The sequence below is a fragment of the Xyrauchen texanus genome, chromosome 19 (genome assembly GCF_025860055.1).
Source record: "Xyrauchen texanus isolate HMW12.3.18 chromosome 19, RBS_HiC_50CHRs, whole genome shotgun sequence".
Lineage (NCBI taxonomy): Eukaryota > Metazoa > Chordata > Actinopteri > Cypriniformes > Catostomidae > Xyrauchen > Xyrauchen texanus.
Window position 1 is genome coordinate 6,984,983 of NC_068294.1, and position 16,917 is coordinate 7,001,899.

The window sequence follows — 16,917 nt, forward strand, 5'->3', positions numbered from 1 at the left end:
CTCTGTTGATTGGATCTAACTGCTCTGAATTTCCCATTAGGTTTATCTTGGATGACTCTGCGTTGTACCTGTCTGATAAATGTGAAAGCGATACAGTGGATCTGAGGCGAGGTACAGAACCTTATTCATTTATTAACAAATGAAAAGCTTCTGGTTAGAATTGGGAATTAACAATATGTTCAAACAATGGACAAAAATGTGAAGAGTTGCTTTTACATCAACAAAGTTTTGGCAGTTATTTTGTTTATAGAGCTAGCAAGTTATTTTGACTTAACGGCCTAGGTTGAACTGTATACTAACTGGTACTGAAGAACTGTTCCGGGTTAAATACAAATAAAAGGATGAAAATGTTCTTCTTTTCTTCTACCATGGAAAACAAAAAGAGATGTTTGGCTGAATTCGAGATTGACCGATGAGCGGTTTCACCAATGTTTTAAAATGATTTGTGTGTGTGTGTGTGTGACATTCCTTAGTTTTTTATTTACTTGTTCTTTTAACTGTTGTATAAAAGCAATGTCTCACTCACAACCGTGCGCTTTATAATCTGGGGGAGTGAAGTAATAAAGAAACTCACTGCTGAAATAAAATCCTTGTCCATTGTGAATATTCAGTGTAGCTTTGTATGAAGCACCACCCATACAGAGGTCACTGGCAAACCAAGCAACTTCCTATTGGTCAACATGGTGAATTGTCTTAGTTCACCAAACTTTAACTCCACGCGACATCCACGAAAGGAAATTCCATCGTACGAAATTCACAATCGCACAGATTCCCATTGAAATGAGGGGGAGTGGAGGGGTGTCATAGTATAAATAACGGAGTTTGTACTTGCTTGTTTTGATTAGTTTTACTAATTGAATGGCCGCCTGTAATCATATTTTCCTTTCTGTCTCAGACTATGTGTTTGTGTTAGACATTGACCTGTTGGAACTATCCATTACGTCATGGAAAGGAACAGACTCAAGTAAACTGGTTAGTTTCACGCTGGTTTCAAACACCAGCATGATGAAATCATGTGTCTTGTCAGTATTTACATTATGACAAATTCTTATATTTGTTTTGCTCATATTCCTCTCCTTGTTTTTGAATAGCCATCTGTGCTTCTGTTATATATTTCCAGACTCAGCCACTGTTCGAGCTTCGTTGTTCCAACAATGTAGTTCATGTGCACACCTGTGCGGACTCGTGACGCTGCACTGGTTAACATGCTGCAATACCTGGTTTCCCAGGGTGACCTACACCCTCCTCCTCGCCACACGTCCCCCACAGAGATCACTGGGCAGAAACTTCTGGTGAGATTGTTTGCAGCTTTACACTCTGTTCCTTTCAGCTGTCCGTACGTCCTGCCTCCCTTCCTTCCTGACCACCAGCAGAGACAGAAGAGATTAACCAATGTGACCTCACAGATTGCATAGTCTCAAGATGGCGCCGAGTATGGCTGCTGCGTTGTGAGCTCCGTTACAACACTGCGGTTTATTGTTTGTTTTGTTTACAGTTCTTTGTTTTTTTTGTCTTGGATGTTGTCTGCCTTATTGTTTACGACAGACAAACGCTTTTGGACATTGGTTCTACAATTACACATCGAAAACCGGACTTCAAATTCCTTAATGCCGACCCGCTGTGTACAAACACGCCGGCAGAGCCCTTTGTCTGGGCTGCTCGGCTGCGGAAACGCAGAAGGAAAAGAGGAAAACGAGCCAGCGTTCTCATCAGAGTAAGACGTCGTGCAAATCGACCCCCGCTACCCAGTATACTACTGGCAAATGTTCAGTCTCTGGACAACAAGCTCTGCGAGCTGAGAGCACGGATCTCTTTCCAACGAGAGACGAGAGATTGCTGTGTTATCTGCCTTACAGAAACCTGGCTGGCTGCGGAGATTCCAGACTCGGCCATCGAAATCACGGGCTTCTCCGTGCACCGAGCGGACAGAGCGAAAGACCTCTCCGGTAAAAGCAGAGGTGGTGGTGTATGTTTTATGATCAACAAATCATGGTGTGATCAGAGGAACGTACATTTAATCAAGTCTTTCTGCTCTCCTGATCTGGAATTTCTCATGCTTCTGTGTCGACCATTCTGGCTGCCGAGGGAATTCACAGCGGTCATCATCACAGCTGTGTACATCCCCCCACAAGCCGACACAGACTGGGTACTCAGGGAACTGTATGGGAGTATAAGTGAGCAGGAAACCGCGCACCCTGAGGCTGCGTTCATTGTTGCCGGGGACTTTAACAAAGCCAACTTCAAAACAATCGCTCCAAAATACCACCAACACATAAAGTTCAACACTCGAGGGGACCGGGTTTTAGATCATTGTTACTCTCCTTTCCGGGAAGACTACAAATCCCTCCCCCGCCCCCCATTTGGCAAATTGGACCATTCTTCCGTTCTACTTCTACCTGCTTACAGGCAGAAACTAAAACGGGAAGCACCCACCCTCAGAACGATCCAGTGCTGGTCGGACCAATCAGACTCTGCGCTACAAGACTGTTTTGATCACGCGGACTGGGAGATGTTCCGGTCCGCCTCGAGGTTTATGCTGACAGCGTAACGTGTTTCATCAGGAAGTGCGTAGAGGACGTTGTTCCGACCAAAACTATACGGATATACCCCAACCAGAAACCATGGGTTAACGGCGATGTTCGCGCGGCACTCACTGCGCGGACCTCCGCTTTTAATTCTTCTAACACGGAGGAGCGTAAACAAGCCAGTTATGCCCTCCGTAACACTATCAGTACAGCCAAACGCCAGTACAGGCACAAGCTTGAAGGTCAGTTCAACACCACTGACTCTAGAAGTATGTGGCAGGGAATTAACACAATCACGGACTACAAACGGAATAAAGTCTCCGCCATGAACACCGCTGCATCTCTCCCGCTGCAACTTAATACATTTTTTTGCTCGTTTTGAGGACAATAACACCGCCCTCGCGGAGAGAGTATTCGCGGCTGACGCTACAGAGGTTGGTTCACTCTCTGTCTCTGTTGTGGATGTAACCCGATCCTTCCGACGGGTGAACATCCGTAAAGCCGCGGGTCCAGACGGCATTCCGGGCCGCGTCATCAGAGCGTGCGCGAATCAACTGGCTGGTGTTTTTACGGACATTTTCAATCTGTCCCTCTACCTGTCTGTGGTCCCCACATGCTTCAAAACATCAACCATTGTGCCTGTTCCGAAGCAAGCTATAATCACTTGCTTAAATGACTGGCGTCCTGTTGCTCTGACCCCCATCATCAGCAAATGCTTCGCGAGGTTAATCAGAGATTACATCTGCTCTGTTCTGCCCCCCTCTTTGGACCCATTGCAGTTTGCCTACCGCAACAACTGCTCCACCGATGATGCCATTGCATCTACACTACACACTGCTCTCTCCCATCTGGAAAAAGGAACACATATGTGAGAATGCTGTTTGTAGACTACAGCTCAGCATTCAACACCATAGTGCCCTCCAAGCTTGATGAGAAACTCCGGGCTCTGGGCTTAAACAGCTCGCTGTGCAGCTGGATGCTGGATTTCCTGTCAGGCAGACGTCAGGTGGTTAGAATGGGCAGCAACACCTCCTCATCACTGACCCTCAACACTAGAGCCCCGCAGGGCTGTGTTCTCAGCCCACTCCTGTATTCCCTGTACACACATGACTGTGTGGCAACACATAGCTCCAATGCCATCATTAAGTTTGCTGACGATACGACGGTGGTAAGTCTGATCACTGACAATGATGAAAGAGCCTACAGAGAGGAGGTGCACACTCTAACACGCTGGTGTCAAGAGCACAACCTCTCCCTCAACGTCAGTAAAACCAAGGAGCTTGTTGTGGACTTCAGGAAGAAAGACGGAGAACACAGCCCCATCACCATCAATGGAGCACCGGTAGAGAGAGCCAGCAGCTTCAAGTTCCTCGGTGTCTACATTACTGAGGAACTCACATGGTCCGTCCACACTGTGAACAAGGCTCACCAGCGCCTCTTCTTCCTGAGACGGCTGAGGAAGTTTGGAATGAACCACCACATCCTCACACGGTTCTACACCAGTACTGTAGAGAGCATCCTGACTGGCTGCATCACCGCCTGGTACGGCAATAGCACCGCGCACAAAGGGTGGTGCGAACTGCCAGGAACATCATCGGAGGTGAGCTTCCCTCCCTCCAGGACATATATACAAGGCGGTGTGTGAAAAAAGCTCGGAGGATCATCAGAGACTCCAGCCACCCGAGTCATGGTCTGTTCTCACTGCTACCATCAGGCAGGCGGTATCGCAGCATCAGGACCCGCACCAGCCGACTACATGATAGCTTTTTCCCCCCAAGCAATCAGACTGTTGAACACTTGATCTATCAGGATCAATAATTAGCACTGCACTTTATTCATCTATAATCTCACACTGGACTGTCAACATATTCTCCTCAATATACTACTTCATATACATATACATATATATATATATATATATATATATATATATATATATATATATATATATATATATATATATATTTCATACTCTTACTTATTGTATTGTATATTGTGTATTCTGTATTGTGTGTATTGTATATAATTATCGTGTTGTGTAAGTATGTGTACATTTGATATGTAAATTGTGTTGTGTAAGTATGTTGTTTATTGTAATTGGTATATGTCTCGTCACTGTCATGACTGCTATGTTGCTCGGAACTGCACACAAGAATTTCACCTACTGTTGCACTTGTGTACATAGTAGTGTGACAATAAAGTGATTTCATTTGATTTTGATTTGAGATGCCTTGATTGACACAGAGAGAATCCTACAGGAAGAGGCCCAAGACTCTGGTGAGACTGTGACAACTGTTTAAAGACAGAGTGATGTTTGTTAAGGGAAGCATCATTTTATTATCGCTCATACATAAGTGAAAGAGGTGGGATGATATGTCAGCTCAATAAACTATATGAGTTTCACTGTTCAATATAATCTCAATTCGCTATAACAAATTTTGACAGAAAATTAGGGGTTTTATTTTTCAGAAAACGTTTGAGCAAAATGCACAAAGTGCGATTAAAGTTCTCTAATACACAATATGAATGCTTGAAGTTCAAATAATAAGATGAGCAATATATCTGAAAACTCTTGACAGATTGCAGTCAAAACTCCTCTATAGACAGCTGCCCTTGATTCAAATCCTAGCCAAGCTCAGGGACTTGATGTTTGAGAGGGAAACAAATAAATAAATAAAGTATGCGAACCCTTTGGAATTAGCTGTTTTTTGTATTAATTGCCCAATAAATGTGATCTCATCTTCTTCAAAGTCACAAGTATAAACAAACACAATGTGCTTAAGCTGAGAACACACAAACAAGTATAATCTTTCATGTCTTTATTGAACACATCCCATTAAACATTCACAGTGCTGTGGAAAATGTAATGAACCCTTGGATTTATGGTAATAACTGTCTGGTCCTCCTTTGGCAGCAATAACCTCAACCAAGCCTTTCCCTTAGTTGCAGATTAGACCTGCACAACACTTTACTGAATTTTAGATCATTCTTTCTAACAGAACTGCTTCAGCTCATATTCCCCATGTCTGGTGTGAACAGCTCTCTCGAGGTCATTCCACAGTATCTCTATTGGGTTAAGGTCTGGGCTGTGACTGTGACTGGGCCACTCCAAAAGGTGGATTTAAGTTTGTGCACGTGGAGTCTCATGCTACTCTCCTTAATCCATGCACAATTTACCATGCACCCCACTGAGAGTGAGAACCCCTAATCATGACCACAAGGAGGTTACCCCATGTGACTCTACCCTCCCTGGCAACCAGGCCAATTTGGTTACTTTGGAGACCTGGCTGGAGTCACTCAGCATGCCCTGGATTCGAACTCGTGACTCCAGGTGTGGGAGTCAGCGTCAATTCTCACTGAGCTACCCAGGCCCCCATTCTATATATCTTGATAAACTTGGAAAACAAAATTCTCTCCATGATGGCAAGCGGTTCAGGCCCCAACGCAGCAAAGCAGTCCCAAATCATGATGCTCCCTCCACCGTACTTCACTGTTGGGATGATGTTATCATGTTGGTATGTGGTACAATTTTTACGCCATACGTAGTGCTGCGTGTTCTCCCCAAACAATTAAACCATAGTTTAATCAGTCCATTTTCCCAGTAGCATTGTGGAGTGTCAGTGTGGTCTTTGGCAAACTTAAGGTGCAATGTTTAAGTTGGAAAGCAGCAGCTTCCTTTATGGTGTCCTGCCAGGAGATCAGCAGTTACAGAAATAATCAAACCAGCCTGTCTGGCACTAACAATCATGCCACAGTCAAAATCACTGAGATCACATTTTCCCCTGTTCTGATGGTTGTGAACATTAACTGAAGCTCCTGACCCATATCTGCATGATTGTATTAATTACACTGCTACCACATGTTTGGCTGATTAGACAACCGCATGAATAAGTAGATGCACAGGTGTACCTAATAAAGTGGCTGGTGAATGTACAGTATATACAGTATATTACTGCTGTCAGTCAATTACAATTAGTAATCAAGAAAAAAAAGAATATACAACAATATAATGCTTTATTAACATTTTCCAAACAAATCCCTCCACAGTATAAAGATAAAAATGCATGAAAATGAAAATGCCACTTTGGTGAATATATAAAGAAATTGATCCTTATAAGAACAAAATCTGTATGTTATTCAAAACTTTTGGCCACCAGTGTATTTTCAAATCAAATCAATGTTTCATGTCCATTTATTTGTTTATTTTTGCAAGTAGCATTGTAATAGGCTGAATAATGAAGAGTCAGACGATCATTTTCACAAAAAGAAACCACCAACAGAGACGCAAACCAGTGGGGAACTTCACTTCCAGCACCTGTACAATCAGCACTGGTGCCCCCAGGGATGTGTGCTTTCCCCACTATTCTTATCCCTGTACACAAATGACTGCACCGCCAAGGACTCCTCTGTCAAGCTCCTGAAGTTTGCAGATGACACCACTGTCATCGGCCTCATCCAAGATGATGATGAGTCTGCACACAGAAGGAAGGTTGAACAGCTGGCTGTCTTGTGTAGTCAAAACAACCTGGAGCTGAACATGCTTAAACCGGTGGAGAGGATTGTGGAGGAACACCCCAACATTGCTTTTTAAACAGTATTGAAGGAGTTCCCTTTTATGTTGGGCACTTATTAGATACTTTCCATCATTTCAGAAAAACTTTTTTTTAAATAACATTTTTGTTTTGTAATGAAATAAATTAACATGTTGGCACAATTATATTTTTGCCTACAAATCTAATTTTGAACATTTAATCATATACCTTCAAATCAAACGTTTTTTAAGATCATGAGAACATTTCAGTCAAGTGACCACAAACTTTTGAACGACAGTGTATTGTATATTGTGTATTCTATATATAATTTAATTTTCTATTAAACTTTTATTTTATTCTATTTTTATTTATTTTGTAATTATTATTATTTTTTTATCACTGTCTTGTTGCTGTATTTTATTGTTGTGCACTTGTCCTGTCACCACGACAAATTCCTGACAATAAATCTCATTCTGATTCAGGGTGATTAAAAAAACCCGATATCACTATCTATATCTATATCTATATATATATATATATACACTCACCTAAAGGATTATTAGGAACACCATACTAATACTGTGTTTGACCCCCTTTCACCTTCAGAACTGCCTTAATTCTACGTGGCATTGATTCAACAAGGTGCTGAAAGCATTCTTTAGAAATGTTGGCCCATATTGATAGGATAGCATCTTTCAGTTGATGGAGATTTGTGGGATGCACATCCAGGGCACAAAGCTCCCGTTCCACCACATCCCAAAGATGCTCTATTGGGTTGAGATCTGGTGACTGTGGGGGCCATTTTAGTACAGTGAACTCATTGTCATGTTCAAGAAACCAATTTGAAATGATTCAAGCTTTGTGACATGGTGCATTATCCTGCTGGAAGTAGCCATCAGAGGATGGGTACATGGTGGCCATAAAGGGATGGACATGGTCAGAAACAATGCTCAGGTAGGCCGTGGCATTTAAACGATGCCCAATTGGCACTAAGGGCCCTAAAGTGTGCCAAGAAAACATCCCCACACATTACACCACCACCACCAGCCTGCACAGTGGTAACAAGGCATGATGGATCCATGTTCTCATTCTGTTTACGCCAAATTCTGACTCTACCATCTGAATGTCTCAACAGAAATCGAGACTCATCAGACCAGGCAACATTTTTCCAGTCTTCAACTGTCCAATTTTGGTGAGCTCTTGCAAACTGTAGCCTCTTTTTCCTATTTGTAGTGGAGATGAGTGGTACCCGGTGGGGTCTTCTGCTGTTGTAGCCCATCCGCCTCAAGGTTGTGCGTGTTGTGGCTTCACAAATGCTTTGCGGCATACCTCGGTTGTAACGAGTGGTTATTTCAGGCAAAGTTGCTCTTCTATCAGCTTGAATCAGTCGGCCCATTCTCCTCTGACCTCTAGCATCAACAAGGCATTTTCGCCCACAGGACTGCCGCATACTGGATGTTTTTCCCTTTACACACCATTCTTTGTAAACCCTAGAAATGGTTATGCGTGAAAATCCCAGTAACTGAGCAGATTGTGAAATACTCAGACCGGCCCGTCTGGCACCAACAACCATGCCACGCTCAAAATTGCTTAAATCACCTTTCTTTCCCATTCTGACATTCAGTTTGGAGTTCAGGAGATTGTCTTGACCAGGACCACACCCCTAAATGCATTGAAGCAACTGCCAAGTGATTGGTTGATTAGATAATTGCATTAATGAGAAATTGAACAGGTGTTCCTAATAATCCTTTAGGTGAGTGTATATATATATATATATGCTAAAGATATATCTAGAATCTAATTAGAGTTAGGGATTCATTCAAATTTGCAACTTGAAAAGTTTCATTATAAATTCTATATAAATTAGATTTATTGACTATTTATCTCTGTATTTGTTGAGCAGTCTCTCCCTCCATCCGAAGAGCATCACCTGTCTCGGTCTACCTGTTCCCAGGAGAAGCCCCTAAGCTCCACCCCTCTGTTCTCGAAGGGGAGGAGTCTGATCTCAGTGAGCTAGTGAGCACAGGTATGGAGGTAGAAATTATGTTGGAGGAAGACTCAGAGGGATCCACTGACCACGATGACTTCTGCATCTTAGAGGCTCCTGGCATGGGCATCCCGGTGTGTAACTTCTTTTCTTTCTTGACCTTTTCTCTCTTCAGTAAGTGACATTTATTCATCTAAATTAATTTGTATTCAATAAATGCTCCACAGCATCCCATAATGAGATTCTCTCTCTCTCTCTGACAGTCTAGAGACGGTGAACCAGTGGTAACAGTGCTCTATCAGGGTCCTATAAAGGTGCGAGATGGGTATTTCTCTCGCCCATGGAGAAGTTCAGACCTCTTGCGCGCCCCGGCCCATTTTGCAGTGCCTCAGAACAGAGTGATGCTCCGAGAAGTTTCCATCGTCTGGCACCTGTATGGGGGCAAAGACTTTGGTGGTAAACCAAGCTCTGCCCACACACAACACAGCCATAAGTAAGTCAAGCAGTACCATAAGGAAACCCATACTTGGTTGTGGTCAAGAAATGAACACATACTGTATGTATTTTCTCAGGCACATTAACTCTAATAGTAACCCAACTAGGTAAAGGGTGTGGAATAAGGTCCCAGGTTCATTGAAAAGACCTGAGATATACACCGATGAGCCAAATCATTATGCCTAATATGCTGTTGGTCATCCGTGTGCTCCCAAAACAGCATGACCCACCGAGGCATGAACTCTACAAGACCCCTGAAGGTGTCCTGTGGCATCTGGCACCAAAACATTAGCAGCAGATCCAAGTCCTGTAAGTTGCGAATTGGAGATGTTGTGGATCCGAGTTGTGGTCCAGCACATCCTACAGACCCTCAAGATCTGGGAAATTTGGAGGCCAGAGCAACATCTTGAACACTTCATCATGTTCCTCAAACCATTCCTGAACAATGTGTGGCAGTGTGCATTATGCTGCTGAAAGACGCCACTCCCATCAAGGAATACAATTTCCATGAAGGGGTGTTCCTGGTCTGCAACGATGTTTAGAGAGGTGGCACGTGTCAAATTGAAGTCCACAAGAATAGCCAATGTTCTTCTGGGTTTCCCAGAAGAACATTGCCCAAAGCTTCACACTCCCTCCACTGGCTTGTCGTCTTCCCACAGTGCATCCGGGTTCCATCACTTCTCCAGGTAAACAGTGCAAATGTACATGTCCATCCATATGATGTAAAAGAAAACGGGACTCATCAATCCAAGGTCCGTTTCCGATGCTCGCCGTGGCCATTATATGCTCTTTCGATGGTGGACAGGGGTCATGATGGGCACGATGACTGGTCTGTGGCTACGCAGCCTCATACACAGCAGGGTGTTGTGATGCATTCCTCCCATAACCATCATTAAAATTCTGTCGGTTCGGACCAGACGGGATAGCTTTCGTTGCCTTCAGACATCGTTGAGCTTTAGGCGCCCAACACCCTGTCGCCAGTTTTGGTTTGTCCCTCCTCGGACCACTGGTACTCACCACTGTTAACCAGGAGCAACCCACAAGCTTTGACTTTTCAGAGATGCTCTGACCCATTTGTCATATGGGCAACAGTTTGGCCCTTGTCAAAGTCACTCAGGTCTTTGTCCTTGACAATGTGGCCTTTTTAGGAGATGATAAATGTTATTTGATTCACCTGTGAGTGGTCATAATGTTTTGGCTCATCAGTGTACATTTAAGGGTTAAGATCTCATAGAAATTCCTTGTTAAAAATGTCTTACAACGCTCTTGAGATGTTAGATAGACGGTGTCACAGTCATGGAAAACCTGGAAATATTAGGGAATGTTAATATTTTGTTTTCCAGCCCTGGAAAAATGTCATGGAAATGTACACAATCTGAAAATGTGCTCCATTCTTAAATATTTTGAGCTAAATTTTGCTCTTGTGTTGAGTAAATCTTGCTCACAATCCAAAGTGAAGTGAATTTGTGAGCTAATCTTTTGTTTGAGTCAGTTTGTTTTCAATACATTGTCTGAAAGATTAGTTGGTCAGAATCAAAATTATTTTTAAAACACATCAGTTGTGAAGGTCATGGAAAAACTTGGATAGAGAGAGACTGAATGTTTGTGTCTGTTAGGGTTCACTCAGCTGCTCCTGGAGCTTGTGGTTCCCCCTCTCGCTCAGCAGGTCCCTCATGGCCCCAGAACTCTTGGCGTTGGGTTGGAGGAAGTGGGAGGCAGCACCCAATCTTGATTATGTGCCACGTTGTGTTTCTAAATGTGTCATGGTGCAGTTCATTACGCTTTGCTGCTAGGGTTTGATACCTTGATTTATTGATTTTTTTCCCCCAATACTTTATTTTGCGGGTTTTCACAAATCAACACAAACAGACAGACAAATGTTAGGCTCGGACAAGATGAAAAATAAATAAATAAACTTTAGAACACTTGAAATACATGAAATAACAGCATTGAAGGGCTGTCAGACAAACAAAGTACATAAAAGTGCTGCGCATTAGGCCTCAAAAAGGCCATGAGAGGTCAACTAGGTGGGTTAGTCATGCTCCCCCGACCTTGTCTAGATAAGCAAGAAATGGGTCCCATAGCCAAAAAAGTTTTGATTGAGTCTTTCCATCTGTATGACTGAAATCATGTCCACCATCCATCTCTGAAAGAAGGGGGAAAGGACGATTTCCATTCCCTCAGAATTAGTCTTTTAGCAACAATTATCCCCAGCATTAAAGACTGTTGTATGGCTACAGGGAGGCAGCGGGTGGACTGTGAGCAGCCGAAGATGGCGAGTCCGGCTTCCAAGGGAGAGGTCCTATTATAGGCCTTTTGAATACCAGTCAAATATTTTTAGACAGAATTCAGACAGTGAAGCATAATCATCAAACAAACATACAAACTTTGAAATAGGATGCCTGGAATCTGGAGGGTTCTTTTGAGTTTCAAAAAATGTATGCCTCCCTGGGAGGGTTTCAGAGCTACAAATCTTAGATTGCACCTAGTGTCTAATTTGTAAGTAGCGGAAATAGTGCTTGTGAGGCAGCTCAAATGTCTCTCTCAAAAAAATTATTCAAACCGTCCCTCGATATACAGATCTTTGATGGAAACGAAACACTTCTCCCTCCAGGCATGATAGTTTTTGTCGCACCACGGGGGTAAAAAGGAGTGATTTGAAACAAATTGGTGTTTGGACAGATGTCTCTGGTAGGCCCAGAACACTTCTAACCTGGTTTAGGATTCTAACAGAGTTTTTCAAGACAAAACTTAGCCTCTTTAAGGCCCCAGGCTTCTCTAACTTAGAAAACAGCATGGCTGGCAGGGAAGAGTTGGCAACCGAGATAGTCTCCATATGTAGCCACAAGGTGGCCTCAGATGCCAAGTCTCCCAGAGCCCCCTTGTTGCCAGAACATTAGAGCCCTAGCATTGGCAGTCCAATAATAATGTTTAAATGTGGGTAAACCCAGCCCTCCGTCAGATTTGGGCTTTTGTGAGTGAATTTTTGAGATCCTGTTATTCTTATAATTCCAAATGTAAAACAAAATTATGGAGTCCAATTCTTTTGAAGAAAGCTGATATGAGAAAAATGGGGAGATTTTGACAAAGATAAAGAAACTTGGGGAGAGAGACCATTTTAATTGAATTTATACCGCATATCATTGACTAATAAGATTTTTAGCCTATCCACATGTTTAAGTCCTTATCAGCCGCATGCCAAATCTTAAAGTGTGACTAAACTGCGCTAGTCAGTAGAAGCGTGCAGCCCGGACAAACCCTTCACAGGACCACTGCTCATCACAAGCTGCTCAATGCGCGATACACATCAGGTTCAGCAGTGCTGCAGTGAAGGGTCGCGTGATTAAACGTTACTGCATTCCGTTGGTCATGCTGTGCAGTTTAGCAGATGACGGCCTACAGTTTTTATTTTTATTATCAGTTGTTTTTGCTTTCAGAACAATAGCTTACTTGTCTGGTGTTAATAAATTGTTACAGCTGAGATTATCAAGATGGCATACACAGTGAACACTTTTTATCTGGTCAGGCTAGGAGACCAGCTAGTATATCTGTATGGCCACTCGACCTGGTTAAAGGCCTTTTGTGCATTCAGGAATAGGATCGATGTTCCACACTTGCTTCCCCGTGGTCAGCGTACATGGTATTAAGGAGGTGTCTGACATTAGAGAAAGAGAACTTGCATTGGATGAACCCTGTTTCATCAGGATTAATGTTAGATGACAAGTGCTTGCCTTGTTTAAACGCTTAGCCAACATTTTAGTGATTACCTCTCTATCAAAGTTCTGGAGTGCAATGGGCCTATAGCTGTCCAGGTCTATTTGCTATTTACCTTTCTTTAACATGAGGGAGATATTGGCCTCTTACTGTGTTTTAGGCAAGGCTTTATCTCTCAATTAAGTTAATTAAGAGGAGCAGCGTGGCAAGGGTATCACAGAATTTCGTATAGAATTTTTAGCCAAATCCATAAGGCCCCACTGCCTTGCCATGTGGAAGTGATTTAATGGCAGAGGTTATTTCTTCTAATGTGAAATTGGAGTCTAGGTCCTTCCTGGCAGCAACACTAAGTTTGGGCATTACAATAGGATCAAAGAAGTAATTGAAGTCAGAATGAGTGGCGCCACTTTTGGAAGTGTTGAGTTCACTATAAAACTCTTTTAAAGCAGACATTTATATCCTTGGGGTTAGTTAACAGGGTGCCTGCCCTCATCTGATGCTGTGAATTGACCTGGAGGCCTGGGCGTCGCTAAGCTGTCGTGCCAGTAGCATACCGGGCTTGTCTCCTGTCTCGAAATGCTTTTGTCTTAGTTTTAAGAGGAGGTTGTTTATTTGACCTCCTAGGATACAGTTGTACTCATATTTCTATTCATTATCTTATTATAGTCTTCAGGGGGATTTGATGCCTGGTATGCCACTTCAAGGGTGTGGAGAAGGTTCTCTATCTCTAATAATCACCCCGCTCTGTCCTTGGCGGCGGATTCATAAGAAATGAAATACTCATGAATGACAACTTTTAATGTCTCCCAGAGTGTAGAATCTGACACCTTGCCATTATCATTGATTTCTTTGAAGTCTTTTAATCTGGTGGTAATGTTTTCTATGAATTCCTTATCAGTGAGTAAGGAAGGGTTGAAATGCCAGGAATAAGTTTGTTTAGGAAGGGAGAGATTTAGGGACATGTGTAGGGGCTATGGTCAGAGATTAATATTTTGTATCAGTGATGTGGGAAATTAAATGAGAATCAACCAAAAATAGTCTATACTACTATAGGATTTCTGAACATGAGAATAATAAGAATAATCCCTATCGGTGTGGTTTTGAACTCTCCAGATGTCTACTAAATTCCTGGACTTAATCAGGTTGTCTAGGTCTGGCTAGAAAAGGGTCCAGATAGCAGTTCAGGTCACCTCCGATTATTATGTTTGAATTAATGGCATCTGGAAGCGAAACGAAAAACCTTCCTGAAAAAATTTGGTTCTTCAATATTTGGACCGTAAATGTTGAGAAAGGTTAATGATGAGGAATGAATGGTTCCAGAGATTTTTCCAAAAGAGAATAGCCACACCACGAGCATGAGAGGTGAAAGGTGACTGGTTAACCTGCGATATCCAGCTTCACCTCAGTCAGCGTTGTTCAGTTGCTCTGTCAAGTCATTTTTATTTGTATAGCAGCTTTCACAACACTCATCGTTTCAAAGCAGCTTCACAGAAAATCATGCATTAACAGAAAATGAAACCGTAATATCTATAATGTCTTGGTCATCATTGTGTAATTTGATTAAAATATGATTTGTGAATTGTTTGATTAAAATAATAATTGTATTTAGAATCCCATTTAGGATCCCATGTCTCATGGTTGGAGTTGGCATCAGTTCATCCTCTGAAGTCCATCGTAATAGACTGAATGATGCTTTGATATGGGTTTCCTGCAGTAAAATTACATCTGCAGATAGTGATTTAAGATGTCTAAAGACTATATGTAACCCTCTTAACCACATGGTGGAGCCCCTTATCGTTCCACAAGACTATTGTAATATCCCTGCCCCCACCTGCATCACCTTGCTGGTGTATTCCTGGAAAATCAGGACCTTGTTTCGCTTGTACTCCATGGGTTGTAGTCTGCCACAATGCAGGATCAGCTCTTTCACTTGAAATTGGTGACTGTGTTCCAGTATTGTGTGCGGCATGGTGCTGACTTCGGTGGGAGAGAGCGATGTGATTGGTCGACTTTGACTGGGTGCGGGAAATGCTCTTCACCGAGCAATTTAGGAATAAGTCTAGATACGAGTTCAGTGGGTTTACCTTCCTCTTCGCCCTCTTGTATTCCCACAGTCTTAATATTGTGTCTCCGAGAGCAAGCTTCTTGATCTAGCACTTTAGTTTGGAGCTGGCTGTTCTGTTTTGCAAGCTCTGAATACTTGGCTTCTAGCTCTTGTATGCGTGCTTCGATGTCGCTAGCGGTTAGCTCTTGGTTATCCACACAGGTTTGTAGATCGGCCTGCGAGGCCACAAGCTTCTGGAAGCTGGATTCAAAAGCATCAAAGCATTCATTAATGCTGCACAGAACTGACTTGGATATCTCCTGGCATAATATCCTTGCACATGGCGCAAGTTTTGTGTGGCGGTTCCTCCGACGTGGTAGGAGAGTGTTTTGCAGGCCTGTTGTTGGCATCAGCTGAAGCTCCGGTGGCTTGGCCATCAATGGCCCTGGCTTTGTTGGCAACGCTTGGCTTCATCATTATTAGACTTTTCCATACACTTAGTTTAAATGGGGAGAGTAGGCATGCACTAGTGGCCTGTAACTGAATAAAGCAGGGTTAAATAACAATATTGACAAGGCCTCGTAGAGGAGCACTGACCAAACATGTCTTTTCCATACGCATGTGCACTAGCGCACCCACCCTTTGATTTTAACCACTCACTGTAACTGTTTCTTCAGGTCAGTTTCCAGCATGAGACGTACCCAGTAGTGGTGCCTCCTACTGTGCTGGGGCCGAGGCTTGGGGAGCAACCGATTTTCCGTCAGGTGTTTATTGTCCAGGAACTTGAGGTGCAAGATCGACTGGCCTCCTCTCAAATCAACAAGTTCCTGTATCTGTACACCAGCGAGAGCATGCCACGCAGAGCCCATTCCAACATGGTAAATTATAGAGAACAGGAGGCAATTGTGTGGTTGTGATTTATGGTAATGGTGGGGGGGTGTTAAACATTATCCTTAACTGTAACTCTGTTTCTGTTTGCGTTCTCATCTGTCCTACTTGCTGCTGTAGCTGACAGTGAAAGCTTTAGAGGTGATGCCTGAATCAGGTCTGGGCGGACCAGAGTGCTGTCTGAGAGTCAGTCTCTTACCACTGCGACTCAATATAGACCAGGTACACATTATACACCATTTATACAACAGTCCTCAAACCTGATTGGGTGAGCTACATTCAAAGAGTGCTGATAGACAGTCCAACATCACTGAGATGCTTCACTATTTGTATCACTCCTCTTGGATTTAGATTCTTAGTTCATTTTATTTAGTTCACTGATTTGTTCAGTGACCATTTCTTTAGAGTGCATTTTAATGCCACCTGATGGCGACAAATTGTGTTATGAGTGAGACATTGAATCATTAACTGAACTGATTCATTAAAAAGCACAGTTGTTCATGACTGAAACTATGCAAATTATGATTCGTTCAAAAACACCACAAGGTCAAAACTAGAGTATGAGAGAAGAGCAGAGTTGTTCTTGATACTTTTGCTTCTTTTGGAACAAATTTTGTTTGTTGAGAAGAAATGCACAAACTAACTAGCAAATATTTTTCTGAAACATAAGTTAATCAATATTTTTGTATAAAGGAATATCACACTTATCATTTTGTTGTTGGTCTGAATTTC

At 42.8% G+C, this 16,917-nt stretch overlaps 1 pseudogene; it reads left to right on the forward strand.

The window, feature by feature from the left end:
• The window catches only part of LOC127659539 (autophagy-related protein 2 homolog A-like), a 45,360-nt pseudogene that overhangs the window by 20,045 nt on the left and 8,398 nt on the right, over window positions 1-16,917 (forward strand).